Raw genomic sequence first — 25,171 nt, 5'->3', positions numbered from 1 at the left:
CTCCACATCCACCCTATTGAACCCTTTCATAATTCTAAAGACCTTCATCAGGCCTCAACAAATCTGGTGAATTAAAGACAGTGGCAAGGGTTCCTGTTCAAGACCTGGGCTTGCTACATTGCCAGATATTTTGTATGTTAAAGTCAGACTTTGGTTTTTAGGGTGGGAGGGCCCATTAACACAGGTGGTCTTTGGCACAAGACCAATATCTAGTTTACAGCCTAAAATGTAACAGAAACCACTAGGATCAATATGGTGACTATATTGATTATGGAATCGAATGTCAGTGATGCCATTAACCCAATCAATGCAGAGTAGCAATCAATAAGGCCAGGAAGATGTTGAACTCCAAGCCAACAATAGGGTGCAAGTCAGACGAAGTCACGGTCAAACTGTACAGGGCTCTGGTCAGACCACACCTTGTGTACTGCGTCTAGATCTGCTCCCCAAACACAGGGGACACTAAAGTGTTGGAAGCAGTGCAGAGAGAATACGCAAGACACTCCCGATATTTACCTCATTTATCTGACCAGAAGGTGCCAGATTCCATTGCCATTCTGTGTTGGGATATTTGATCTCAGCAGTCCGAGTACTACAACTGCCCTCAGCACCCAGGGTTAGAGAGAAGAAATATCAGCTGCTCCTCATCATTCTCCAGTGACTCTTACTGGAGTGTTTTGTGGACAACAAGATCGGGCTTTGATGCCCTCACAGTTAAATAGCTTGGTGATTCTCACTGTCTAGAAAAACAGCCACTTGAGTAAGGGCCCATACCAAGGAGCCGTACACCATCAACAAGCCAGCACCTTCAGGTCGGATGGGGAAGGGGCAACACATAGCAAGAAATTAAAAATATAAAGGGACGCAGTGAGTAAAACATCAAAAACAAAAAGAAACTGCAGTTGCCAGCCAAATTTGGAGCAATCTGGGTGGAATGTAGCCCTGGCATCATTCCCAGCTGTACAGAGGCCACAATGCCACCCACTGCCTGAATGTTGGTCTGTGCGCACCAATGGATTTTGTTTCTTGAAATGAAATCTCCATAGTGTCTGCAAAGATCCTTTCCGTGACTTCGCTCTGGGAGACTTGACTTTGTTTTTCACTTTCCCAGACAGGCTGCTCTCCAACACAAACCCGAGCACGCATAAATAATCTGCGGTGTCTGAGTGCAGTGTTGAATTCAGAGCTGACCTGTGCACTGAGACCATGCTTATAGGTGGTGTGTGATATACGACACCCGAACCCTACTGACATACCATCCCGACTTGGAAATATATCGCCGTTCCTTCATTGTCGCTGGGTCAAAATCCTGGAACTCCCTTCCTAACAGCACTGTGGGAGAACCTTCACCACACGGACTGCAGCGGTTGAAGAAGGCGGCTCACCACCACCTTCTCAAGGGCAATTAGGGATGGGCAATAAATGCCAGTTTTGCCAGCGACGCCCACATCCTGAGAATGAATCAAAAAATTTACATGGACTATAGGAACATAGGAACAGAAGTAGGCCATTCAGCCACTTGGGCCTGTTCTGCCATTCAATCATGGCTGATTTGCACCTCAACTCTATTTTCTCACTTTTGGTCCATATCCCTTGATACCCTTACCTAACAAAAATCTATCGATCTCAATCCTGAAACCTCCACTTGTCCCCCAGCACCAACAGCCTTTCGGGGGAGAGAGTTCCAGATTTCTACTAGTCTTTGTGTGAAAAAGTGCCTCCTGATTTCACTCCTAAATAACCTAGCTCTAATTTTAAGATTATAGCCCCTTGTTCTCGATTCCTCTATCAGAGGAAATAGCGTCTCTCTATTTATCCTATTGAATAGAATCATAGAATCATAGAAGTTTACAACATGGAAACAGGCCCTTCGGCCCAACATGTCCATGTCGCCCAGTTTATACCACTAAGCTAGTCCCAATTGCCTGCACTTGGCCCATATCCCTCTATACCCATCTTACTCATGTAACTGTCCAAATGCTTTTTAAAAGACAAAATTGTACCCGCCTCTACTACTGCCTCTGGCAGCTCGTTCCAGACACTCACCACCCTTTGAGTGAAAAAATTGCCCCTCTGGACCCTTTTGTATCTCTCCCCTCTCACCTTAAATCTATGCCCCCTCGTTATAGACTCCCCTACCTTTGGGAAAAGATTTTGACTATCTACCTTATCTATGCCCCTCATTATTTTATAGACTTGATGTGGAGATGCCGGTGATGGACTGGGGTGGACAAATGTAAGGAATCTTACAACACCAGGTTATAGTCCAACAAATTTATTTTAAAATCACAAGCTTTCGGAGATTATCTCCTTCGTCAGATGAATGAATGAAAAGGTTCTCAAATCGCATATCTTATACTATGTTGGGACAGCATCACACCAATCAAAAGGTGTCGTTGTTATTCAAACAGGCCAGTCACGGAGAACAGCACGTCCCAGTACACTCGATATACATTGTGTCTATTACACAGACAGGCAGAAAGAAACTCAAAATGGCAGAGAGAGAGAGAGAGAGAGAGAATTTTTAAAAACATACAAATTTTTTTCCCCCTTTTTGCTGGTGGGGTTACGTGTAGCGTGACATGAACCCAAGATCCCGGTTGAGGCCGTCCTCATGGGTGCGGAACTTGGCTATCAACTTCTGCTCGACGATTTTGCGTTGTCGTGTGTCTCGAAGGCCGCCTTGGAGAACGCTTACCCGAAGATCGGTGGCTGAATGTCCTTGACTGCTAAAGTGTTCCCCGACTGGGAGGGAACCCTCCTGTTTGGCGATTGTTGCGCGGTGTCCGTTCATCCGTTGTCGCAGCGTCTGCATGGTCTCGCCAATGTACCATGCTCCGGGGCATCCTTTCCTGCAACGTATGAGGTAAACAACGTTGGCCGAGTCACAGGAGTATGAACCATGTACCTGGTGGGTGGTGTCCTCTCGTGTGATGGAGGTATCCGTGTCGATGATCTGGCAAGTCTTGCAGAGGTTGCCGTGGCAGGGTTGTGTGGTGTCGTGGACGCTGTTCTCCTGAAAACTGGGTAACTTGCTGCGAACGATGGTCTGTTTGAGGTTGGGTGGCTGTTTAAAGGCGAGCAGTGGAGGCATGGGGATGGCCTTAGCGAGGTGTTCGTCGTCATCGATGACATGTTGAAGGCTGCGGAGAACATGGTGTAGTTTCTCCGCTCCAGGGAAGTACTGGACGACGAAGGGTACTCTGTTGGTTGCGTCCCGTGTTTGTCTTCTGAGGAGGTCTATGCGATTCTTCGCTGTGGCCCATCGGAACTGTCGATCGACAAGTCGAGCGTCATATCCCGTTCTTACGAGGGCGTCTTTCAGCGTCTGTAGGTGTCCATCGCGTTCCTCCTCGTCTGAGCAGATCCTGTGTATTCATAGGGCCTGTCCATAGGGGATGGCCTCTTTGACGTGGTTGGGGTGGAAGCTGGAAAAGTGGAGCATCGTGAGGTTGTCCGTGGGCTTGCGGTAGAGTGAGGTGCTGAGGTGCCCGTCTTTGATGGAGATTTGTGTGTCCAAGAAAGAAACCGATTCTGAGGAGTAGTCCATGGTGAGTTTGATGGTGAGATGGAACTTGTTGATGTTATCGTGTAGTCTCTTCAGTGATTCTTCGCCGTGGGTCCATAGGAAGAAAATGTCGTCGATGTATCTGGTGTATAGCGTTGGTTGGAGGTCCTGTGCAGTGAAGAAGTCGTGCTCGAACTTGTGCATGAAAATGTTGGCGTATTGGGGTGCGAATTTGGTCCCCATGGCTGTTCCGTGTGTTTGGGTAAAGAACTGGTTATTGAAGGTGAAGACATTGTGATCCAGGATGAAGCGGATGAGTTGTAGGATGGCGTCTGGAGATTGGCTCACAATGTCTTCACCTTCAATAACCAGTTCTTTACCCAAACACACGGAACAGCCATGGGGACCAAATTCGCACCCCAATACGCCAACATTTTCATGCACAAGTTCGAGCACGACTTCTTCACTGCACAGGACCTCCAACCAACACTATACACCAGATACATCGACGACATTTTCTTCCTATGGACCCACGGCGAAGAATCACTGAAGAGACTACACGATAACATCAACAAGTTCCATCCCACCATCAAACTCACCATGGACTACTCCTCAGAATCGGTTTCTTTCTTGGACACACAAATCTCCATCAAAGACGGGCACCTCAGCACCTCACTCTACCGCAAGCCCACGGACAACCTCACGATGCTCCACTTTTCCAGCTTCCACCCCAACCACGTCAAAGAGGCCATCCCCTATGGACAGGCCCTGCGAATACACAGGATCTGCTCAGACGAGGAGGAACGCGATGGACACCTACAGACGCTGAAAGACGCCCTCGTAAGAACGGGATATGACGCTCGACTTGTCGATCGACAGTTCCGACGGGCCACAGCGAAGAATCGCATAGACCTCCTCAGAAGACAAACACGGGACACAACCAACAGAGTACCCTTCGTCGTCCAGTACTTCCCTGGAGCGGAGAAACTACACCATGTTCTCCGCAGCCTTCAACATGTCATCGATGACGACGAACACCTCGCAAAGGCCATCCCCATGCCTCCACTGCTCACCTTTAAACAGCCACCCAACCTCAAACAGACCATCGTTCGCAGCAAGTTACCCAGTTTTCAGGAGAACAGCGTCCACGACACCACACAACCCTGCCACGGCAACCTCTGCAAGACTTGCCAGATCATCGACACGGATACCACCATCACACGAGAGGACACCACCCACCAGGTACATGGTTCATACTCCTGTGACTCGGCCAACGTTGTTTACCTCATACGTTGCAGGAAAGGATGCCCCGGAGCATGGTACATTGGCGAGACCATGCAGACGCTGCGACAACGGATGAACGGACACCGCGCAACAATCGCCAAACAGGAGGGTTCCCTCCCAGTCGGGGAACACTTTAGCAGTCAAGGACATTCAGCCACCGATCTTCGGGTAAGCGTTCTCCAAGGCGGCCTTCGAGACACACGACAACGCAAAATCGTCAAGCAGAAGTTGATAGCCAAGTTCCGCACCCATGAGGATGGCCTCAACCGGGATCTTGGGTTCATGTCACGCTACACGTAACCCCACCAGCAAAAAGGGGGAAAAAATTTATATGTTTTTTAAAATTCTCTCTCTCTCTCTCTCTCTGCCATTTTGAGTTTCTTTCTGCCTGCCTGTGTAATAGACAATGTATATCGAGTGTACTGGGACGTGCTGTTCTCCGTGACTGGCCTGTTTGAATAACAACGACACCTTTTGATTGGTGTGATGCTGTCCCAACATAGTATAAGATATGCGATTTGAGAACCTTTTCATTCATTCATCTGACGAAGGAGATAATCTCCGAAAGCTTGTGATATTAAAATAAATTTGTTGGACTATAACCTGGTGTTGTAAGATTCCTTTTATAGACTTGTATAAGATCACCCCTCAACCTCCTACTCTCCAGGGAAAAAAGTCCCAGTCTATCTAACCTCTCCCTGTAAGTCAAACCATCAAGTCCCGGCAGCATCCTAGTAAATCTTTTCTGCACTCTTTCTAGTTTAATAATATCCTTTCTATAATAGGGTGACCAGAACTGTACACAGTATTCCAAGTGTGGCCTAACTAATGTCTTGTACAACTTCAACAAGACATCCCAACTCCTGTATTCAATGTTCTGACCAATGAAACCAAGCATGCCGAATGCCTTCTTCACCACCCTATCCACCTGTGACTCCACTTTCAAGGAGCTATGTACCTGTACTCCTAGATCTCTTTGTTCTATAACTCTCCCCAACTCCCTACCATTAACGGAGTAGGTCCTGGCCCGATTCGATCTACCAAAATGCATCACCTCACATTTATCTAAATTAAACTCCATCTGCCATTCATCGGCCCACTGGCCCAATTTATCAAGATCCCGTTGCAATCCTAGATAACCTTCTTCACTGTCCACAATGCCACCTATCTTGGTGTCATCTGCAAACTTACTAACCATGCCTCCTAAATTCTCATCCAAATCATTAATATAAATAACAAATAACAGCGGACCCAGCACCGATCCCTGAGGCACACCGCTGGTCACAGGCCTCCAATTTGAAAAACAACCCTCTACACCCACCCTCTGTCTTCTGTCGTCAAGCCAATGTTGTATCCAATTGGCTACCTCATCTTGGATCCCGTGAGATTTAACCTTATGTAACAACCTACCATGCGGTACCTTGTCAAAGGCTTTGCTAATCTCTTTATCATTTTAAACACCTTGATCAGATCAGCCCTCAATCTCCTATACACAAGAGAATACAGACCAAGTTTCTGCAACCTGTCCAGTTAATTTAGCCCTCTAAGCCCCGGTATCATTCTAGTGAACCTGCCAAGGCCAATATATCTTCCTGAGGTGCAGTGCCCAAAACTGAACCCAGTCTCCAGATGGGGTCTAACCAGGGCTCTGCACAACTGAAGCATAACTTCCTCCCCTTTGTATACTAGCCCCCTTGAGATAAAGGCCAACATTTCATTTGCCTTTTTGATTATTTTTCTACCTGTCTACAAGCTTTAAATGATTTGTGTACTTGGACTCCCAAATCTCGTTGCTACAGTTGCTAACGTCTCACCATTTAGAAAATACTCTTGATCTATCTTTCTTAGGTCCAAAGTGGATGATCTCACATTTGCTCACATTGAACTCCATCTGCTATAGTTTTGCCCAATCACTTAGTCTGCCAAGGCCTTATCAAGACAAAAACCGTTTCTGTCTTCTTAACATGCACCAATCAACAACAACAACTTCCATTTATATAGTGGTTTTAACACAGAAAAACATAATCGGGATTAATCCCAGGAGAAATCTTAGAAGCATGGATAAAAAATGCACTAATGTCCACATAATATATAGTGACTGGACGGCACAAGTAACCCGTTGATTGTGAAGCACTTCGGGGTGTCCTTGTCTAATGCTCAGTCAATGCCAATGCAACAACAACATTTATAAAACACCTTTACCATAGTAAAACGTCCCAGTGCTTCACAGGAGTGTTACCAAACAAAAATTGACACCGACCCACATAAGGAGATATTAGGACAGGTGACCAAAAGCTTGGTCAAAGACGTAAGTTTTAAGGAGCGCCTTAAAGGAGAGAGAGGTAGAGAGGCGGAGGGAGGGAATTCCAGAGCTTAGGGCCTGGCCAGCTGAAGGCACGGCCGCCGATGGTGGAAAGATGAAAATCGGGACTGGGCAAGAGACAAGAATTGGAGGAGCGCAGAGATCTTGGAGGATTGTAGGGCTGGAGGAGATTACAGAGATAGGGTGGGACAAGGCCGTGGAGGGGATTGAAAACAATTTTAAAATCGAGGCACTGCCGGACCGGAAGGCAATGTAGGTCAGCGAGCACAGAGCTGATGGGTGACAGGAACTTGGTGCGAGTTAGGATAGGGGCAGCAGAGTTTTGGATGATCTCGAGTTTACGGATGGTGGAAGGTGGGAGGCCGGCCAGGAGAGCATTGGAGTAGTCGAGTCTGGAGGTAACAAAAGCATAGATGAGGGTTTCAGCATCAGATGAGCTGAGGCAGGGACGGAGATAGGCAGTGTTACGGAGATGAAAGTGGACTGTCTTGGTGATGGAGAAGATATAGGTTTGGAAGCTCAGTTAGATTACAGTCCGTTAACAATCACTTGATGGGTGAAATTCCAACTTAGGAATTCCAGGGGAAGCCTCACCTGCAGGGAATTCAGGAATGGGCTGTGCACCATTTTCCAACCATTATGGTCCGAAAATTGCACGGAGCACATGCCCAGATTTGCGATATGTGTCACCGCTGGCTGTGTGGCCCCTTTCGTGTGCGCATGGGCGGTTTCAACCCACTGGTGAGTCAGCTCTGGGAGACTCATCCTTGTTTTTCACTTTCCCAGACGGCCAGCTCTCCAACATAAATCTCAGCATGAATAAATAATCTGCGATGTTTGCCCACGGTGTTGAATTTAAAGGTGAGCTGTGGACCCAAACCACAGGCGCATTACATAACTCCCAGCTCGCGCTGTATGGAGCACTGGTGCGACACTCTGACTGAAAGGCTGGTGTTCATTTATATTCAGATGTGAAATATCATGAGCGAACGGCAGATTGCAGCCGCCTGCCAGGTTCATCCAGAACAGTGACACAACGGAGATATTCAAGTCCAAAAACAGGTCTTCCAACTGGGAATACAGAGCACAGGAAAAGTTTAACTCATTCGTTGCAGCTTGTATCCCTGAGCTGGAACAGCCTTCAGCACTTTGGACCAGATTTTGCTGAGATGGGCCATCTAGCAGCGTGCCCCGTTAGTTAGATTAATAATTGCACGTTTAGGTTTTAAAATTGTTTGCCCATGAAGTTGCTGGAAGTGTGAGCTGATAACAGCGTGGCAAGGACAACCGGGCATCTGGGACCTTGGTGAACAATAGGGCAAACAGTCTATCTCCTTCACCAATGAGATTAAAGGATTGAGAAATAAACAGAGCAAGGACTGAATTAAAGGGGGTGAATTCAATGTCAAATCAGGCACAGAAAGAGAAATAAGAGGGAAAGATTGGATTAAGAGAGACAGAAAGGAAAATTAAGAAAAAAATTTTAAAAATTTAAAATTTGACATTTTTAAAATCTCCTAAAACAATTCACAACCTGAAGGAATGAGACTCCACACATATAATTGGTCACTTTCTGGGCAAGAGAGGTTGATTGGCAGTCTAATAATTATCATGTTGTTAAAAGGGTACTTACGCTGTTAATTACTAGACCTAACTCTCTGTGGCGAGTTTAATGGGTAATTAATGTGCAAATGCAGCAACTTCATGAAAATCACGGCCATTTTCACGAGGCTAACGGCGGAGAGGCACAAACTGACCAGCAACTTGCGGCAATTCGCAATTCACAGGATATCTCTTCCTCGCCACAAGTTGCTGGCCGATTTGCGCATTAATGTGTGTTATTCAGATGCAGTCATTTTCTCAGCAAGATCTGGCCCATTGTGTAACCAGGCCATTGTGTACAGACAGCAATTACAGTCATACCATGCCCTGTAGGGTAATTTCACAATCATTCGCTCCCAGTGAGGTTACGCTCACAGGCAGCACAAGTCAAAGAATGGGGTTAAAATGCTGCAGGTCTATCTCCGACCTGTGATCCCTGCTAGTGTGGCTTGTGGAATCCCGCCCCCACCCCCCCTCCCCCGTCATGGTCTGCTAGTTCAAGGCTGCACACCCGTGAATCCACACTTGCGGTCAGGGCAAGGAGTGAGGGTCAGGTTCAGTCCTATGGTGCCAAAGAGAAGCCGGGTATGGTAGCATAGTGGTTATGTTACTGGGCTAGTAATCCAGAGGCCTGGACTAAAATCCAGAGTCATGAGCTCAAATCCTGCCACGGCAGCTGGCGAATTTAAATTCAATTAATTAATAAATTAAATTAAATTAATTAAATAAAAATCTGGAATTAAAATACTAGTATCAGCAATGATGGCCATGAAACTACCGGATTGTCGTAAAAACCCATCTGGTTCACTAATGTCCTTCAGGGAAGGAAACCTGCCGTCCTTACCCGGTCTGGCCTATATGTGACTCCAGACCCACAGCAATGTTGGTTGATTCTTAATCACCCTCTGAAATGGCCAAGCAAACCACTCAGTTGTAAAATCTCGCTACGAAAAGTCATAATAAGAATAAAACCGGACGGACCACCCGGCATCGGACCACAAGGCACCGGACACGACAACGGCAAAACACCAAGCCCAGTCGACCCTGCAAGGTCCTCCTGACTAACATCTGGGGACTTGTGCCAAAATTGGGAGAGCTGTCCCACAGACTAGTCAAGCAACAGCCTGACATAGCCATACTCACAGAATCATACCTTTCAGCCAACGTCCCAGACTCTTCCATCACCATCCCTGGGTATGTCCTGTCCCACCGGCAGGACAGACCCACCAGAGGTGGCGGTACAGTGATATACAGTCAGGAGGGAGCGGCCCTGGGAGTCCTCAACATTGACTCTGGACCCCATGAAATCTCATGGCATCAGGTCAAACATGGGCAAGGAAACCTCCTGCTGATTACCACCTACCGTCCTCCCTCAGCTGATGAATCAGTCCTCCTCCATGTTGAACACCACTTGGAGGAAGCACTGAGGGTATCAAGGGCACAGAATGTACTCTGGGTGGGGGACTTCAATGTCCATCACCAAGAGTGGCTCGGTAGCACCACTACTGACCGAGCTGGCCGAGTCCTGAAGAACATAGCTGCCAGACTGGGCCTGCGGCAGGTGGTGAGGGAAAAACTTACTTGACCTCGTCCTCACCAATCTACCTGTCGCAAATGCATCTGTCCATGACAGTATTGGTAGGAGTGACCACCGCAGAGTCATCGTGGAGATGAAGTCCCGTCTTCGCACTGAGGACACCATCCAACGTGTTGTGTGGCACTACCACCGTGCTAAATGGGATAGATTCAGAACAGATCTAGCAGCTCAAAACTGGGCATCCATGAGGCGCTGTGGGCCATCAGCAGCAGCAGAATTGTATTCCAGCACAATCTGTAACCTCATGGCCTGGCATATTCCTCACTCTACCATTACCAACAAGCCAGGGGATCAACCCTGGTTCAATGAGGAGTGTAGAAGAGCATGCCAGGAGCAGCACCAGGTGTACCTAAAAATGAGGTGCCAACCTGGTGAAGCTACAACTCAGGACGACATGCATGCTAAACAGCGGAAGCAACATGCTATAGACAGAGCTAAGCGATTCCACAACTGATGGATCAGATCAAAGCTCTGCAGTCCTGCCACATCCAGTCGTGAATGGTGGTGGACAATTAAACAACTAACGGGAGGAGGAGGCTCTGTAAACATCCCCAGCCTCAATGATGGCGGAGTCCAGCACGTGAGTGCAAAAGACAAGGCTGAAGCGTTTGCAACCATCTTCAGCCAGAAGTGCCGAGTGGATGATCCATCTCAGCCTCCTCCCGATATCCCCACCATCACGGAAGCCAGTCTTCGGCCAATTCGATTCACTCCACGTGATATCAAGAAACGGCTGAGTGCACTGGATACAGCAAAGGCTATGGGCCCCGACAACATCCCAGCTGTAGTGCTGAAGACTTGTGCTCCAGAACTAGCTGCGCCTCTAGCCAAGCTGTTCCAGTACAGCTACAACACTGGCATCTACCCGACAATGTGGAAAATTGCCCAGGTATGTCCTGTCCACAAAAAGCAGGACAAATCCAATCCGGCCAATTACCGCCCCATCAGTCTACTCTCAATCATCAGCAAAGTGATGGAAGGTGTCGTCGACAGTGCTATCAAGCGGCACTTACTCACCAATAACCTGCTCACCGATGCTCAGTTTGGGTTCTGCCAGGACCACTCGGCTCCAGACCTCATTACAGCCTTGGTCCAAACATGGACAAAAGAGCTGAATTCCAGAGGTGAGGTGAGAGTGACTGCCCTTGATATCAAGGCAGCATTTGACCGAGTGTGGCACCAAGGAGCCCTAGTAAAATTGAAGTCAATGGGAATCAGGGGGAAAACTCTCCAGTGGCTGGAGTCATACCGAGCACAAAGGAAGATGGTAGTGGTTGTTGGAGGCCAATCATCTCAGCCCCTGGGCATTGCTGCAGGAGTTCCTCAGGGCAGTGTCCTAGGTCCAACCATCTTCAGCTGCTTCATCAATGACCATCATAAGGTCAGAAATGGGGATGTTCGCTGATGACTGCACAGTGTTCAGTTCCATTCGCAACCCCTCAGATAATGAAGCAGTCCGAGCCTGCATGCAGCAAGACCTGGACAACATCCAGGCTTGGGCTCATAAGTGGCAAGTAACATTCGCGCCAGATAAGTGCCAGGCAATGACCATCTCCAACAAGAGAGAGTCTAACCACCTCCCCTTGACATTCAACGGCATTACCATCACCGAATCCCCCACCATCAACATCCTGGGGGTCACCATTGACCAGAAACTTAACTGGACCAGCCATATAAATACTGTGGCTACGAGAGCAGGTCAGAGGCTGGGTATTCTGCGGCGAGTGACTCACCTCCTGACTCCCCAAAGCCTTTCCACCATCCACAAGGCACAAGTCAGGAGTGTGATGGAATACTCTCCACTTGCCTGGATGAGTGCAGCTCCAACAACACTCAAGAAGCTCGACACCATCCAAGATAAAGCAGCCCACTTGATTGGCACCCCATCCACCACCCTAAACATCCACTCCCTTCACCACCGGCGCACTGTGGCTGCAGTGTGCACAATCCACAGGATGCACTGCAGCAACTCGTCAAGGCTTCTTCGACAGCACCTCCCAAACCCGCGACCTCTACCACCTAAAAGGACAAGAGCAGCAGGCGCATGGGAACAACACCACCTGCACGTTCCCCTCCAAGTCACACACCATCCCGACTTGGAAATATATCGCCGTTCCTTCATCGTCGCTGGGTCAAAATCCTGGAACTCCCTTCCTAACAGCACTGTGGGAGAACCGTCACCACACGGACTGCAGCGGTTCAAGAAGGCGGCTCACCACCACCTTCTCAAGGGCAATTAGGGATGGGCAATAAATGCCGGCCTTGCCAGCGACGCCCACATCCCGTGAACGAATAAAAAAAAAAGAAGCAATCTTATTTGACCTAAGCAAACAATCACCAAGCAAATCCATCTGCTCCACAAGACCGACAGTACAGGGTCTGAACAGCTTGGTAAATGGTAAAGAACTTCTCCATATAGTGCACCTAAATCCAAATCTCTTCCCTCCTCCCTGCATCCTCACTGTGTTAAAATCAAAACTTATTTCACTGCTTCCTACTTCAGCAGGACTTCAAAACTCCTCACCTCCCTCAGTCCTCCCTTCCTTCTATAATTTACAGGCTTTTAAAACCTTAATCATTGCCTCCTGATTGGCCTCATTTTCTCCCCTCCTCCTTGTTCCTTTATGGTTTCCTGCACTATGAACCTTCAAAAAAATTCAGCTCATTAATATCAACTGGCAACCCCATTAATACATGCACATATGGATTCAGTATCCACATTCCTTTGCTGCAATTTGGCTGCATAAATTATTCTGTGCCTTTCCGGTGTTTGCAGCAGTTCATCTAATTTCCAATACAAACTTAGATCAAAGCACTGAAAAGAAACAATATCCTTCCTGTCTCCGCAGATCAGTCAGTTTCTGAGGGAGTGTTTCATTATTGGAACGTTTTTGTCTTTGTTACATTATTGTATTGGATTATTTATTGTAGGCCAATGTACACATGTAGGGTTACGGTCACTGCTCGCTGTTTTTTCCAGTTGCGTGGGATACATATTATGGTCTGGCTAATATTCACACCACAGGGGAAAGCCAGGGACGTGTGTAGTTCTGGCCATCCTTGGTGTGCATGGTTGGATTGTTCACACTATAACTGGATGGGGACCATCCAATAATCCATTCCAAGTATGTGGGGCAGAGCAATGAATCAAGGCTCAATTCCGAACATCCTCGGTTACTGTCACCATGGGGTAGCGGTTTCGATTGACAGCTATATCTGGGCCGAAGACATGGGTTCGGCCTGTGAGAGGAATGGGGCCAACATTTCTTTGTAGTCCCTTTGATGGACAATGGACCTTCTGATCATCAGCTGCCATCATCTGGCTACTTTAGCTCAGCTCGGCACTCAGTCTGTAGCTGGCTGGACGGAGGCTCCGTGGGAATGATTCATCACAGAAGAAGTGAGTGATCAAGTTTCAAAGACCAATTTTATGTTGTGAAGTAGAGCAGGAGAAGTATCTTTGTTGTTTTGGCCATTTGAGAATAATAAAGTTTATAAATGTTTGTACTGCACAGATACCTGTTCAGTGTTAAACAAATTCATCTGTCAGTTCATAGATGGAGCCTTGATCTGTTAGAGTGTCTATTTACTCTGCCGACCAAAGATATGGAGGTCACATGACAATGCATAATGTATTCCAGTAGGTCAGAGTATAGTGATCAGAGTTATTTGATTGATCCCTGAGTTGTTACGTTCACCTGGATATTGGCCAAGTAAAGGCACATTCCAGTTCAAAGGATACACAAGGTCCACCTACAGCAGTGGTCAATGATATCTAGCCCAAGAATCATACATATAACCCTGAAAACCTAACAGTGCCATCTTTCAGATTTAAATCTAGCTGTTCAGATGGATGTTACAGATCCCATGACACTATTCGAAAAGGGGCAAGAGGGTTTGCCCAACATTCCTCCATCGAACGACACCATCAAAAACAGATTAACTGGCTCTTCATCGCACTGCTCTTTGTAGGACCTTGCTATGTTGCTGTACTTGCCTGCCTAATAACATGTTCATAACTCATATTCGCACCAGACAAGTGCCAGGCAATGACCATCTCCAGCAAGAGAGAGTCTAACCACCTCCCCTTGACATTCAACGGCATTACCATCGCCAAATCACCCACCATCAACATCCTGGGGGTCACCATTGACCAGAAACTTAACTGGACTAGCCGCATAAATACTGTGGCTACAAGAGCAGGTCAGAGGCTGGGTATTCTGTGGCGAGTGACTCACCTCCTGACTCCCCAAAGCCTTTCCACCATCTACAAGGCACAAGTCAGGAGTGTGATGGAATACTCTCCACTTGCCTGGATGAGTGCAGCTCCAACAACACTCAAGAAGCTCGACACCATCCAGGACAAAGCAGCCCACTTGATTGGCACCCCATCCACCACCCTAAACATTCACTCCCTTCACCACCGGCGCACCGTGGCTGCAGTGTGCACCATCCACAGGATGCACTGCAGCTTCTTTGACAGCACCTCCCAAACCCGCGACCTCTACCACCTAGAAGGACAAGGGCAGCAGGTACATTGGGACAACACCACCTGCACGTTCCCCTCCAAGTCACACACCAGCCCAACTTGGAAATATATCGCCGTTCCTTCATTGTCGCTGGGTCAAAATCCTGGAACTCCCTTCCTAACAGCACTGTGGGAGAACCTTCACCACACGGACTGCAGCGGTTCAAGAAGGCGGCTCACCACCACCTTCTCGAGGGCAATTAGGGATGGGCAATAAATGCCGGCCTCGCCAGCGACGCCCACATCCCATGAACAAATAAAAAAAACGATATATTCGTGTAGAGGGGGGGTTGACTAGTGTCAGTTGTAACATTGGCTTTCTTTCCTTCAGGTCAATATTGCACAAAATCAATGAAAAGAGAGTGCATTCCACATTTTGAATATGAATTACATAGAATGTACAGCACAGAAACAGGCCATTTGGCCCAAATGGTCGATGCCAGTGTTTATGCTCCAACAAAAGCCTCTTCCCACCCCTCTTCATCTAACCCTATTAGTATAACCTTCTATTCCTTTCTCCCTCATGTGTTTATCTAGCGTCCCCTTAAATACATCTATGTTATTCAATTTAACTACTCCTTGTGGTAGCGAGTTCCACATTCTAACCACTCTCTGGGTAAAGAATTCCCTATTGGATTTATTAGTGACTATCTTGTACTTATAGCCGAAAATGTACCAATATGGCTGAAGTATTTTGGCATCAATCAGTTTTACTTCAACTTTCCTTAGTCGTGGTAAGTTGCTGTAAAAGCGATTGGTAGTCAGAATATTGCATGCTGCAATGGCCAATTAAAGTGTTAAAAATTTAAATGAATGTTCCAAAGGATAGTATGAATGATGTTAACTACACTATCAAGTGTCCTCTCCAACCTGTGCTAAACGAAGGCTCATCCTATGATTCTTTCCCCATCAACTCAGGGATGGGGTACTCCAGGAAGCTTTATCACTCTGTTCCTTCCCCATATCAATGATCTTTTGCACTCATTATCCAACCCTATCCACTCTTGAGCTAAAGACATAGGGCTAGAAATTGGGCTGTGTAGCGCCCATTTCTCAGGTGCTACGCGGCCTCCTAAGGACCCAGAATGCCGTTTGGAATGCACACGCATGCTTCTCGCGTGACGGGCACCGGAAGCCATTTTGGTAAAGGCGTTTGCTCACGCGCAGATAACGAACGCCGGCAGCATGTGAAGTAGGGAGAATATGCGTTAGATCGGTATGCAACGTGATTTAAAGGGATTTTGGAACTCAACGCTCCAGCCAACAAACTTTCTGAACCAAACAGCTGAACATGTCTTAGACGGCCTAGTGGACCTCCCCCCTGCCCTCCAACAGCGCTATTTGAAGGGATCATGCAGGTGTTGCAGGTTAGTGGCTGGATTACTGCTACTGGCTGCTGATACAATTGTACGTGTTTGTTGAAGCTTCCTATACTTGGATAGTATATGGTTAGGCAGGTCCTGCATTACTGTTGGTATCATTTACAACAGTGAGCTGAACAAGATTCCAGGCAACCATGGGTGGTCTGCTAGGTCTCCCACTGGGCATAGAACACGACTGGGAGCATGCAGAATGGCCACGCAGAGCAGGTCAAGCTGCAAGGAGAGGGAGGAGGAGGAGACGCAGGGCACTGAGCAGGAGGTCATATCCCATGAGGGCCTTGAGGGAACAATACTCTTACCTCAACATGAGCGAAGATCAGTGCATCTGAAGACTGCGGTTCACCAAAGAGGTTATGACGGAGATTTGTCAACTGCTGCAGCCACAACTGGAGCCTCAGGGCGGGGCTGTCTGTGGCTGTCAAGGTAAACATGAACTTTCACGGCTCTGGATCCTTTCGGGCCTCTGCTGGCGATATGTGCAGCATCTCACAGTTTGCAGTGCACTGCTGCATAAGGGAAGTCACAGAGGTTCTGTATGAGCTGCGCAACAGGTTCATCACGTTCCCTCTTGACAGAGACAAACAGAACAAGCGAGCACATTGCAGGCTTCCCCATGGAGCAGGGTGCTATTGACTGCACGCATATAGCCATGTGTGCTCTACATCTCAACTCAGCCATCTTTACAAACAGAAAGGGGTTCCACTCCCTCAATCTGCCGCTGGTGTGCGACCGCACACACCGCATCCTGGAGGTCAATGCCCACTATCCTGACAGCAGTCACGACGACATCCCAAATATCTTTGCACTGGCCTGGCAAGTCAAAGGCTGGCTACTGGGTGACAAGGGTTATCCCCTCATGAGGTGGCTCATCGCCCCGGTCAAGCACGTGTGCAGAGCAGGCGTACAACGAGAGCCATGCAACCACAAAGAACATCGTCGAGCACACCATAGGCCTGCTAAACCAGCGCTTCTGCTGCCTGGACCGTTCTGGCGGAGCCCTGCAGTTCTCCGCCGAGGGGGTGTCAAGATTCATCGTGGTGTGCTGCACACTTCACAACCTCACCCTTATGAGGGAACAGCCCTTGCCACCGCCTATCAGGCGAGAACCTGAGCAAGAGGCAGAGGGGGAGGAAGAGGAAGATGAGGAAGAAGTGGAGGAGGAGGATGAAGAGGAAAAGGAGGAAGTGGCAGAGGAAGAAGAGGCTGAGGAGGAAGAGAAGGAAATGGAGGAGGAAGTGGAGGAAGACGCAGGGAGGCAACGAAGTGCACGAGTCCTGTCTGCCAGGGCTCTGCGTGCTCACCTTATTTGCGAGCGATATCACTAACCTCAACGACACCTCCCAAGTCAACAACAGTCCTACACTCCCCACCTGTCCTCTCCCTCATGACCATCTCATCGTTCTCCATGTGATTACACATTGCCTCCTCCCGCAGCTCATCACATCAATAAAAATCACCACCAACTGCGACTTCAAATCCAAATTTATAACGTAACACATTAACTGTAGTAGCACATTACACTATTCACTCTTGTGCATTCCCTCAGTGCCTGTCATTAGTGTGCCTTTTCCTTTCCTAGTGCTCCTACCAGGTGCATCCCTAGTGGCTGGAGCATGAGTGGTGGAAGGGTACTGGCCATCAATGGAGGAGCGTGCAGATGGCCTCGACCACCTCTGGGCCAGGAGGGCCTGGCTTCAGACTGCACCATTTCGGCCTGGGCTGCAAGAGTCTGGCCTGGCTGACTGACAGGCAACAGCAAGAGCACTGGTGGAATGGCAGGGGTGGGAGCCTGAATGCTGTCATCCGGATTGCCTTGGCGCCACTGCCACTCACACGGTGGGGGGCCCTCACGACACACATGTAATCAGCTGGAGAACGGATTGCTGGAGTGCTGTGATGCCCTGGAAGCCCCATTCCACAGTGGTCCCCAGAGCCACGATAGCAGCAATCTGCGCTTCCAAAGCAGCAGTCTGAGCTGTCATTGCAGCAGTCTGAGCTTCAACTGAAGCTTGCAGACCTTTGATGACGTTGGTTTGTGTTGCAATGGAGGCCGCAACATCCGCCATCATGGTGGGTTCCACAGGTGCGCTGATTGAGGTGACCATCCGTTCCATGTGGGTAAGGATGGGCTCCAAGCTCTTCGCGAAGCCCTGTGCCAAGTTCGAGTTGGACTCCTCCATGCCCCTTGACATTGTGCGCAGGCTTTCTGGCAGGCTTTCCAGTACACAAAGCGTTTGGTGGTGTACGCCCATCAGCCGTCTTCTGTAGCCTGGCCCATCGAAGTCATCGTCTGACGCCTTAGCTGCAGAACCATTGTGTGACCTCGCCCTCCAGTGAGCTGGCACCTGTACCATCAGTTCCCCCCGCCCCAGCTCCTGCGCACTTGTGCCCAGTGTCTCACCACGTGCCGATCCCTCCTCTAACCGAGCCTCTAGAGGATGTACTCTGAGCTGGTGGAGGTGAGTGTCAGATCGAGTGACAGTGTGGTTTCGTTATCGGTGTCCCCCTCCTTCTCCTCCTCGGACAGTACTACTGACACCATCTGCAGCACATGAGTCAGAAGAGATGATGAGGGAGTTGTGGGAAACGAGAAGGAGGATTAGGTATGCAGAGACACCCTTCATTGGGTCCTCCACAGCCGCAGCGACGGTCCATCCAAGGATGCGTAGCACGGTCTCCTCCAAGGGAGTGAGGACGTGTAGGCGTGCCTGTCCTCATAGTCATAGAGTCATAGAGTTATACAGCACGGAGAGAGGCCCTTCGGCCCATCGTGTCCGCGCCGGCCATCAGCCCTGTCTACTCTAATCCCATATTCCAGCATTTGGTCCGTAGCCTTGTATGCTATGGCATTTCAAGTGCTCATCCAAATGCTTCTTGAATGTTGTGAGGGTTCCTGCCTCCACAACCCTTTCAGGCAGTGAGTTCCAGACTCCAACCACCCGCTGGGTGAAAAAGTTCTTTCTCAAATCCCTTCTAAACCTCCCGCCTTTTACCTTGAATCTATGTCCCCTTGTTATAGAACCCTCAACGAAGGGAAAAAGCTCCTTAGTATCCATCCTATCTGTGCCCCTCATAATTTTGTACACCTCAATCATGTCCCCCCTCAGCCTCCTCTGCTCCAAGGAAAACAAACCCAATCTTCCCAGTCTCTCTTCATAGCTGAAGCGCTCCAGCCCTGGTAACATCCTGGTGAATCTCCTCTGCACCCTCTCCAAAGCGATCACATCCTTCCTGTAGTGTGGCGACCAGAACTGCACACAGTACTCCAGCTGTGGCCTAACCAGTGTTTTATACAGCTCCATCATAACCTCCTTGCTCTTATATTCTATGCCTCGGCTAATAAAGGCAAGTATCCCATATGCCTTCTTTACCACCTTATCTACCTGTTCCGCCGCCTTCAGGGATCTGTGAACTTGCACACCAAGATCCCTCTGACCCTCTGTCTTGCCTAGGGTCCTCCCATTCATTGTGTATTCCCTTGCCTTGTTAGTCCCTCCAAAGTGCATCACCTCGCACTTTTCCGGGTTAAATTCCATTTGCCACTGTTCCGCCCATCTGACCAACCCATCTATATCGTCCTGCAGACTGAGGCTATCCTCCTCGCTATTTACCACCCTACCAATTTTTGTATCATCAGCGAACTTACTGATCATACCTTTTACATTCATATCCAAGTCATTAATGTAGACCACAAACAGCAAGGGACCCAGCACCGATCCCTGTGGTACCCCACTGGCCACAGGCTTCCAGTCACAAAAACAACCTTCGACCATCACCCTCTGCCTTCTGCCACTAAGCCAGTTTTGTATCCAAAGTGCCAAGGCACCCTGGATTCCATGGGCTCGTACCTTCTTGACCAGTCTCCTGTGGGGGACTTTATCGAAGGCCTTACTGAAATCCATGTATACCACATCCACTGCGTTACCCTCATCCACACGCCTAGTCACCCCCTCAAAAAATTCAATCAAATTAGTCAGACATGATCTTCCCTTGACAAAGCCATGTTGACTATCCCTGATTAATCCTTGCTTCTCCAAGTGGAGACTAATTTTGTCCTCTCTGTGGTCTTTCGGTCTGCCGGCTGTTATGCGCCACCTTCTCCTGCAAGACAGAGGGAAGTGTGTCAGTGAGTGTCCTGCAACATGTTTGGGTGATGTGCCTGTCATGGTTGAATAGCTGCCAGTGTGTGTGACCTGTGAGTGGCGGGTGGGTGGATTGCAAGTGTGCTACTATGTAAGGGTGAGATGCAGCATCTGAAGTGCAGCTTTGCTTACCGATGGGCTGTGTTTGTTGGTGGGTGGGTGAGGGGGCGTGGAGCAGTGGTGCAGTTGGTAGGATGTGCCACTCGACACTTACATTTACTCACCTTGACCACTGGTGTCAAATCATTGAACATTTTCCGGCACTGTATCCACGTGCGTGGTGCCATTCCCCTCCACGGCCACTTCCTCCCACTGCCTCCGCAGCTGATGTCTGGACGGTCTCCTGCCACCATAGGATGGCTCTCCGTTCCTGCACTCCCTCCACTAAGGCTTCCAGTGCGCTGACGGAGAACCTTGGGCCATGCTCTCTTACCGCTCCACCCATTCTGTCTGCCATCCTGCACTGCTTCCATTGACAGTGCACCTCCCCTTTAAGAGGTGCATGCTGCCTTTACCTAGTGTTGGCCACGCCCTATATCGGGCCTCCTGCTGGTGGGTTCAGCCACTCAACGGTGCGGGTAGCGCTGGCTGCATTTGGGAATCATGGTAATGAGCATACAGCAGATTAACCATGCACCACGACCTCCGCGCCCAGTATCGGGCCTTATCGAATTTAACCCCGATACAATCCACATTCATCAACTTGCTTCAATTGGCCACCACATTGCACACAATCAGAGTGCAATGGTTGAATTACATTATGGATTCTTTCCATTCTCTTCAATGAAGTAATGAAAATCTGGTTTCTTTCAATTCTTCAAAGACCTGGTTTCTTCATGTCTCTTATAAGCCTAACCAACAGCTTCCACCTTTTCCCTTTAAAGGATCCATCTTCAGTCCTTCTTGATTCCGTGGTGTTCTTTGCTCTACTGTCTTCAGTGTGGAAGATGGGAGGCCGACCAGGAGATCACTGGTATAATTAAGTCTATAAAGACTTGGATGAGGGTTTCAGCTAGAGATGGGCTGAAGTGGGCAGTAGGCAGTATGATGGAGGTGATTATGTTAAACTTGTATAGAGCCTTGCTTAGACCACACTTGGAGTACTGTGAACAGTTCTGGTCTCCATATTATAAAAAGGATATAGAGGCACTGGAGAAGGTACAAAAAAGATTTACTAGGATGATACCAGAATTGAGAGGTTATACATAGCAGGAAAGATTGAACAGGCCAGGGCTCTTTTCTCTAGAAAAGAGAAGACTAAGGGTGACTTGATAGAGGTCTTTAAGATTATGGAAAGGTTTGATAGGGTAGACGTAGAGAATATGTTTCCACTTGCAGGAGAGACCTGAACTAGGGGCCATAAATATAAGAAAGTCACTAATAAATCCGATAGAGAATTGAGGAGAAACTTCTTTTCCAAGAGAGTGGTAAGAATGTGGAACCCGTTACCACAAGGAGTAGTTGAGGTGACTAGCATAGATACATTTAAGGGGAATCTAGATAAACACATGAGGGAGAAAGGAATAGAAGGTTATGTTGATGGGGTAAGATGAAGAAGGGAGGGAGGAGGCTCGTGTGGAGCATAAATACCAGCATGGACCAGTTGGGCCGAATGGTCTGCTTCTGTGCTGTACATTCTATGTAATTCTATGTAATGATACAAGAACATAAGAACATAAGAAATAGAAGCAGGAGTAGGCCATCCAGCCCCTCAAACCTACTCCGCCATTCAACAAGATCATGGCTGATCTTCAACCTCAACGCCATTTTCCTCCACTATCCCCATATGGGGTCAGAAGCTTAGTTTAATGACCAGCACAATGGCGAGTTTGCGAACTATCTGGTTCAGCCTGAGACAGTGGAGAGGGGCATGGAATGAATGGCATGGATACAGAGTTTATAGCGGAGGCCGAAGACGATGGCTTTGGCCCTCCCAATGTTTAACCGGAGGTAATCGCGAATCAAGCAAGACTGGATGTCGGACAAGCAGTCTGAGAACACAGAGACAGAGAGAGGTGATGGAGAGGTTCGTCAGTGTTTACATGGAAGCTGACCCCATGTCTGCGGATGATGTTGCCAAGGGTCAGCATGTAGAAAAGGAAGAGGAAGGGGCCAATGATTAAGCGTTGGGGGATTCCAGAGGTGACAGTATGAGGACTGAGAAAAAGCCATTGCTGGAGGTGCTCTGGCTATGATCGGATAGGTAAGAGTCGAATCAAGTGAGGGCAGTCCCACTCTGCTGGACAACAGAGGGAAGGCATTAGAGGATGGTGGATGGTGTACTTGACCCGGTCAAAGGATGCAGAGAGGTTGAGGAGGGCGAGGAGGGATAATGCACCATGGTTACGGTCACAGAGAAGATTGTTTATGACTTTGATGAGGGCCGTTTTGGAGCGGTGGGAGGGATGGACAATTGGTGATTGGTGAGATTCAAACAGGGAGTTGCAGGAGAGATGGGCATGGATTTGGGAGATGTCATATGGGAAGTTCCAGGAGATCCTGGGACAGTGCTGTGGGGGTGGAGACCGGATGTAATGGGCCTCCACGGCTTTTCCCTTGTCACTGCTCTGGGGGAGCACTGACATCTGCTAGTTTAAGAGCAACAGGCATGGAATTCCTTCCAAAAGCATTAGACCAGGTAAAAGGCTCTGGCCCCTTATCTCCATGGGCTGTGATCCCACCAGGGTCGTGCTCGCTGGTGCCCTCCAGCACTGACCCTGCCACAGAATGCGGGTTCAGGGGAGGACCCCTAATTTGCACAGTGCCGGTGGGCATACCTCAGGTGCCTGCCTGTCCCAAGCTGCTGGGAAATCCAACCAGCTGCTAAGTAAGGGGTAGTGTTGGAGGGTCCTGCCCTAGAAGTATAGACACATTGGCCCCAAGCTGCCCCCTTTATAAGGGGGCCACACTAATCCTACTCTTCTTGAAAGCCTTTGGGCATCCCAGCTACCCATGGCCTACAGTCCCCTTCCTCTCCAATTGGGCCCACCTTTGCCCTTCAGAAGGTCACTATGCCTCATCTCACTTGGTAATGGCCTCCAAACTTACACCAGGTCCCTGTAAGGTCAAGGATATGAGAACTCCCAGGGCAGGAAGGCCCCATCCTCTGTCCCACCTCCTCCACACCAGTGGCCTTGTTTGAGGCGGGCAAAGGCTCTGCTGCCAAAACAAGATCACAGGAAACTCCAGCTCAAGCTCAGGACCCGGCATATGGCCATCCAAGCACAGTTATGGTGAGAGTCTGCAGGCACAGCCAAGCAATTCCTGTCCCTCTCAATATATTAAAATATTGTTCAATGTGAACATATACAATGGACTATGTACAATGTCATCTGCAGATACAGAGAGCGTTATGAGACAAAGAAACAACTTAATCTGTCATTACCAAAAAAAACACATTCCAGATAAAGAAGTTCTTATGACGAGTAACTGATTTATATTATATTACATATATTATACTATACACATTTATAGTGCTTTTAATATTTGTAAATTTGTGTGCTTAATATTGCTATTTCATTGTAAATAAATATAAGTTGCTTTAGTTTGCTTTAGTGTGAGTAATCGCTGCATTTTGACAGTTTGGTGGAATACCATGGGACTGTTTAATCCAGTAAATTTATAGAAAAGGTAAAGATTCCAGATTATAAGAGACAAGGTCCATTTAAGAACCATGGAAAGAAAAAATGGTTCTATAAAAAACAGAAATTTTAACAACAGCGTTCACATTAAGAGTCATCGCACCATCTCCTCCTCTAACTCATTCTTTCCCAGGATCTCAAATCTGTTGGATTCTTCACCTCCGTCTTCCCTTCCTCCTACAATCCAGATATTTACAATCCATACTTGGTGTCACCTAATCACTTAATAGCTGATATACACCATGTTATCTCCTTTCAACCTTGCTGCTGTCCCACACAATGGCCTTGACCCCTCACCTTGGTTTCTCACCAACAACAAAAAATAAAAGGTTCTTGACCTCAAAAGGTTTATACACAGCGGGAGGAGGGACAGTAACATTATAAAATTAAATTAAAGGACAAGCTAACACATGCAGTCCTAAGTGACTGACCGATGGACAATCGTTCACCACACCAGTGAAGGAATAGTGGGGCACATGAGAGGAGAAACGAAGGGAGAATTTTAAATAAATCTTTAAAAGGTAGTATTAAAATAACCTGGGGAAGGCACATTTCTAGGAAAGCTTGAATTCTGCACTTGTTATATAAGGTGTGAGCTAACTGCCCAAAAATGTATTTTTTTCTGCCTGTAAAATGTGCTCTTTCTTTGCCTTTCCCAACTATTTTGGATCTGGGGCAGTCATTTTTGCAGCACATTTAAAATCTGGAGGATTAATAACATATTTCACAGATTACATAAGTATGAAAAAGGTTGGTCCAGGGTCTCTGCCAGGTCCCTGAAGGCAAGAATTGCAATTCCAAGTCTTTAAAACTTTAAAGAAAGGGAGACTTGAAGGCCAATTGACTTTCCTTATGATTTCTGTTTTTGAGTGAAAAAAGTTTTATTAAAAGCCATTTCCAGAAAACACAGCATAATTATAGGTACTGATCTTATAATTCCAGCTTTTTCAAAGGATGTAGGCTGTTTGCTCTGAGCCGTGAGTCACTCCTTGATAATGTACAAGCAAGGAGTTTCCCTGTGTTCCCCTACTCTCTGTTTCTGTTATTCCTCTCAGGCAATGAAGTAAAGATCGTTTGGGAGCCAGGCTGAGACCAGGCTCCTTGGCGATGTATTTAACTTAGAACTTACTGGGTGTCTAACTTTCATGTTTGTACCCTATATGA

The 25,171-nt window shown here is 48.0% G+C and overlaps 1 protein-coding gene across 1 annotated transcript in view; it reads right to left on the bottom strand.

Annotated features, from left to right (window-relative positions):
• Nucleotides 1-25,171, bottom strand: part of acsf2 (acyl-CoA synthetase family member 2) — a 240,488-nt gene that overhangs the window by 73,316 nt on the left and 142,001 nt on the right. The window lies entirely within an intron of this gene.

The sequence above is a fragment of the Heptranchias perlo genome, chromosome 23 (assembly GCF_035084215.1).
Source record: "Heptranchias perlo isolate sHepPer1 chromosome 23, sHepPer1.hap1, whole genome shotgun sequence".
Lineage (NCBI taxonomy): Eukaryota > Metazoa > Chordata > Chondrichthyes > Hexanchiformes > Hexanchidae > Heptranchias > Heptranchias perlo.
Note: the sequence above shows the minus strand (reverse complement) of the source record. Positions and strands in the feature narration are given on the sequence as shown.